Genomic DNA, 5994 nt, shown 5'->3' with positions numbered 1-5994 from the left:
AGGTTTTTGCCATCTTAATTGGCATCCCTCGTCTTGACGCGCCTTTCATCTTCTATCTTCACCGCGGGTTGTCACAAGCATAGGTTCTCTATATGCTTATTAGTAAGCTTGTGAACCCATTTGCTTGTTGTGTGTGGGAATTATAGGCCTTGCACTGTGTTGCCTCATTCTTTCAAGACTTTATTGATGCTTAATGCTCATCCGTACATTAGTCTTCTCAAGTGCATTGCCTTGACTCACACACATCATTTTGGTTGAGCCCATTCTTAAGTTGCCTCTTTCACTTATTGCTCAACCATGTGTTTGTTACATGTACTAGGCTTAGTTTCCTATATGCTCACTTGAACTTGTTGTAAGTTTCTATTGATTTTGGGGGAGCTATGATCCTATTTTGTGCACTATGTTTCCAAATTCAAATATTCTTATGTGTGCACAAATCATGGGGAGCCTCTCTAGTTTCTTTAGAACACTCCTTTGGTCATATCATAATATCTTTTATTCATGTGGCTCGTAGGATCATTGGCCTAGTTGGTTCAATTGGTATCTTTTGATAGCTTGCTTCAATAGATATCTTTTGATTGCTTGATTGCTTGTTTCTCTCTTTGTTATGTCTTTGTGGCATATCTTCCTTTTGCAATCTTTGGGCTTCAATATAGTTTGTCTTCCTTCAAGTATTTACCGTTGGATGTGTGTATTGCATTCCACTCTCTTGTTGAGAAATACACAATTTATGGAGGACCACAATCTATATTGGCCCTCTAAGCTTTTCGCCCATTTTGGCAATCGATGCCAATGGGGAGAAGTTTCAGAGAGTTTTGTGGAGAAGCTTTGGTTTATGTTTCCTTAGCTTTTGCATCTCATTCGCATGCATTATTGGTTGTTGCAGTGCATGGTGATGCATAATTCCTTGTATAAACTCTCTTGAAAGTGATTGTCATCAATTACCAAAATGGGGGAGATTGAAAGAACATGCGGTGCCCCCATGTTTGGTTTTGGTAATTGATGACAATCTCTATGGACTAATGGTTGCCTTGAGTTATATTTGAAGGTTTTGTCCATAGGCTTTTCTTGGAGTACATGTGTTGGTTTCAAGGAGAGTTTGTGTTGACCAAGGTGCTATTAAGGAATTATCCAAAGCTTGGTCATGTGAGAGTTGAGCTTATTGCAAGCATGTCTTGAAGAAGAAGATTGTGTGATCAGAGTACATGTGTTGGTTTCAAGGAGAGTTTGTGTTGACCAAGGTGCTATGAAGCAATTATCCAAAGCTTGGTCATGTGAGAGTTGAGCTTATTGCAATCATGTCTTGAAGAAGAAGAAGATTGTGTGATCATTCATGTTTACCTTCAAGACATCATCCAAATGAAGAGAGTTGGAAAGATTCAAGGTTGATCAAGACTAAGTCAAGAGTGAATCAAGTTGATCAACTCACAAAGCGTAGAAGATGTATCGAGAGGGATCAAGTGATCCCATGGTTTGGTAAGCATTGTCCATTGTGCTTTGTGTACTAACCCATGGTCTATGTGAGAGTTCTACGTGGGGCTAGGTACGTGTTCATGGGCTTGTGTCAAGAGGAAGATATCACTCAACCCATGGAGAGGATGACATCAAGTGGTGATCGTCATCAAGATTGCCGTGTGCAAGTTCAAGTGGATCATCGCGAAGAGATCAAGTGCTTGAAGCTTGCCGTCCATTGTGGTGACAATGGACTTGTGAAGATGTGCCGAAGAGTGGCTCACCCATAGTGGACTATGGGGGAGCAATCATCTAGTCTTCATCGAGCCAACACAATCAAGAAAGGTGGTCCAACTTGAGGGAGTCAAGATCGTCATCATCTATCTCAAGTGGACCATGTGCAAGGCAAAGGTTTGCCCTTGATAGGTTTTCTATTTTACCGGTCTTATGGTGGTAGTTTGGAGACCGGGTTATAGGATCGTTTGCCGTACTATCAAGGGGGGCTCTCAAGTTGGTAGCTTGATCGTACCGTTAGTAGAGAGCTCAAACCATTGCATCCTTGCATCATCTTTCTTGGTTCTTGTTTGGTTCTCTTTGTGAGTCTTAGAGCTTATGGTCATCTTGATGACAAGCTTGAGTTCATCGAAAACGGAGTTCGCATGCATCTTCTATGATGTTTTCGGTGTTGGAGGTTTTACCGGTCTTTTCCGAGGAAGGGTTCTCACCATTTTCTTATGGGCCTTTTCTCATTTTCTTCTTATTGATATTTCTTTGAATATTGTGTTAGCCCTTGTCGCTAGCTTTCAAACAAACTTGGTTTCATCGAATTCGGAGTCCATTTGCAAAAGTTGTGGCAGTTTTGGTGTTCTGAAAAGGCTGCAGCGGTACTACCGCGAATTGGAGCGGATGTAATTTTTTACTACCGCTCCAGAGCAGTACCACCGCGGCTCCTACAGCGGTAGTACCTCTCTGGACCAAAAACTCGTCCCAAGTCTTGCGGTGGTAGGCCTGGTTGTATTTTTTAGTACCGCTCGCAAGCAGTAGTACCGCTACCATTTGCGGTAGTACCGTGAGGTCGAGCGGTAGTACCGTGAGGTCGAGCGGTAGTACCGTGAGGACAAGCGGTAGTACCGTGAGGACAAGTGGTAGTACCGCTCCGGCGGTTCTTCTGGCCTTTTGCCTCCTCGCTGTTTTTTTCAAAGGGGTACTTCCGCCCTAGCGGTAGTACCGCTCCTTGGAGCGGTAGTACCACTCTGTGCGGGCTGTGAGCATAACGGTTGGATTTTTCCCCACCTATAAAAGGGGGTCTTCTTCCCCAATGAACCTTATCCTTTTAGCTCGTGTTCTTCCCCCATTGTTGACCTTCTTCGAGCTTGCTAACTCTCAATCCCTCCAATGATTCTTACTAGTTCTTGAGGGAAAAGAGAGAGGAGATTTAGATCCATGTTTCCACCAATCACTTTCTCCTCTAAGTGAGGGGAACCCCTTGGATCTAGATCTTGGAGTTCTTCGTGTTCTTCTTTCGTCATTCCTCTCATTTTCTTCCCTAGCATTAGTTGCTTTGGTGGGATTGGGAGAGAAGGACTTGGGCACTCCGTGTGCCCTTCCCATTGCATTTGGTGCATCGGTTTGAGTTCTCCACGGTGATACGTGGAAGTGAAGTTTGAGAAGCTTATTACTCTTGGGTGTTTGGGCACCCTAGAGCTTGTTCCTCTTGGGTGCCTTGGCGCCCTAGACGGTTGGTGGTGTTCAGAGCTCAATCATTGTGGTGTAAAGCTCCGGGCAAGCGTCGGGGTCTCCAATTAGGTTGTGGAGATCGCCCCGAGCAATTTGACGGGTACCGGTGACCGCCCCCAAGGGTTGCCAAAGTGTACGGGTTCGGTGACCGCCCCCAAGGGTTGCCATTTGTACGGGTTCGGTGACCGCCCTCAAGGGTCCCTTAGTGGAATCACGGCATCTTGCATTTTGCGAGGCGTGAGGAGATTACGGTGGCCCTAGTGGCTTCTTGGGGAGCATTGTGCCTCCACACCGCTCCAAACGGAGATTAGCATCCGCAAGGGTGTGAACTTTGGGATACGTCGTCGTCTCCGCGTGCCTCGGTTATCTCTTACCCGAGCTCTTTATTTATGCACTTTACTTTATGATAGCCATATTGTTTCTTATCATATATATTGCTATCACCTAGTAGTCTATCTTGCTTAGCATAAGTTGTTGGTGCACATAGGTGAGCCTAGTTGTTGTAGGTTTTATGCTTGACAAATTAACCGCTAGGTTTATTCCGCATTTGTTCAAGCATAAACCGTAACTATTTTAAAACGCCTATTCACCCCCCCTCTAGGCGACATCCACGATCTTTCAGGTGCCAAGGTAAAATCACGCACTACTCACTATCAAACATCCAGTGAAGATGACTCTGATTGTGGTTCCAAACCCAGCTACAAAACACTTGCTAAAATTGCAACTGAACAACAGAAAGCTATGGAACATATTCAAAAACTGTTAGACAAAAGCGATGACCTGTTAGACGCTGAAATGACTCGATCTCAGTCCTTAAATGAAGACATAAAAAATCTTCATGTTAAGTATGAGGAACTTGAAAGTCGTCATGAAACGCTCTCAACAACTCATGAGAAGCTTTCCTATGATTATCTTCAAAGGAAGCAAGATCTTGAGAAATTGAGAGCGGCTCATGAAGATGTTCAAAAGGAAAACGAGTCACTTCGCGCCAAACAGATCAGTTCCGCTCAGGAAGGATTTGAACCACCATGTCTTAAATGCATTGAGCGTGACAACGCTACTTCTGTTGCTGGATGTTCTATTGCTGCTACTATTGCAATATCTTCAACTGTTGATGTGGTAACTAACCCCTCTGCTGAGGATACCACTGCTATTGCTGATGAAAATGCTAGGTTGAAGACATTGCTTGAAACAGGGATGTACAAAAGTCTCAAAGGGCATCAGACACTATGTGATGTCCTCAAAAGGCAGATCCTGAACCGAAACCCTAGGAAAGAGGGTGTTGGGTTCGAAAGGAAAATGAACCTTCAGTGGATCCATCCACCCTATCTGGCTTCACTTGTGCTAATCCCATTGTTATTGATGAATCCTTTGATGCAAGCTATAAACTGTTTAAGAATCAGAAGGGTGAAGTGTATGCCAGGTATATTGGTACTAACTGCATGAATGGGCCACCTATGAAGTCTGGGTGCTGAAAAAGTGGTTGGAGAATCTTCCTGTGAATGTCATCATGACACCACAAGTGAAGAAGACAAACCCCAGACCACAGGCTCCATATGGTCCAAAGGCTTCATACAGACAGAGGACTCACCTGAGTCGCACTAACGCAAATGTTTTGCAGGGAAACCATACTCAGGCCTATGAATATGAGCGCGTTTCATCAAACCGCCATGTTCATAGAACCAAGAACTACTCTGTTTATTCTTATGAGTACTATTGTCCTCCTGCAAGACTATTTTCTCGGGCTCCAAAGCCAAAGTTCTCAGATGCTGCACTTAGACTCATTGCTTCGAAGCCACCCTTGAAGATGTGGGTGTCTAAGAAAGCTTAACTCTCTTTTGCAGGGAAGGGTCTCCAACCGAAAATCAAATTCATCTGAAGCTATTGCTGGGGACCTTAAACATCTTGTAGGGCGCAAGATCAAATGCCCAAATGATCTTATAATGTATTTTGTTCCTGAGTCGCTTGCTACTTTCCCAATCAGTCCTAACCTCGATCTAAGCTTTCATAATCCACTTGCTCGTCAAATGTTTATGCTTCACAATTCTCTTCGTGAAGCCTATCCCCCTAACTGCACTGTAGGGTATGACACCAGCTGCTTCAGAATGGATTATTGATAGTGGGTGTACTAATCACATGACTGGCAAGCAAAGTCTTCTCATGGACTCAACTTTACGTCCATCTGACAAGAGTCACATCACATTTGCTGATACTAGTAAAAGCAAGGTATTGGGTCTAGGTAGAGTTGCAATCTCAAGGGATCAACACATGGATAAAGTGATGCTTGTTGAATCCCTTGGTTTCAACTTAATGTCTGTCTCAATGCTTTGCGATTTAAACATGATTGTGATATTTGGAAAATATCGTTGCCTTGTTCTAATGGAATCTGACAAGTCTCTAGTATTTGAAGGGTATCAGAAAGATGATTTGTACGTGGTAGATTTCTCAGCAGGACCACAGCTTGCCGTATGTCTTCTAGCAAAAGCTTCAGAATGCTGGCTCTGGCATCGGAGGCTAGGGCATGCTGGCATGAGGAACTTGCACACTCTTGCAAAGAAGAAGCATATCATAGGCATCAAGGGCGTCAAGTTCAAGAAGGATCACTTATGCAGTGCCTGTGAAGCTGGAAAGATGACGAGGGCCAAGCATCCCTCAAAGACAATCATGACAACGACTCAACCCTTCGAATTGCTACACATGGATCTCTTTGGTCCCACTCACTACTCAACTCTTACTACTACTGCTTGTCTCTATGGCTTTGTCATTGTTGATGATTATTCAAGATATGCATGGGTGCATATAATC

This window comes from Triticum urartu, chromosome 3A (genome assembly GCF_056163025.1).
Source record: "Triticum urartu cultivar PI428250 chromosome 3A, HENAU_Tu73, whole genome shotgun sequence".
NCBI lineage: Eukaryota > Viridiplantae > Streptophyta > Magnoliopsida > Poales > Poaceae > Triticum > Triticum urartu.
The sequence above is the reverse complement of the archived record's forward strand: the minus strand, read 5'-3'. Positions refer to the sequence as shown.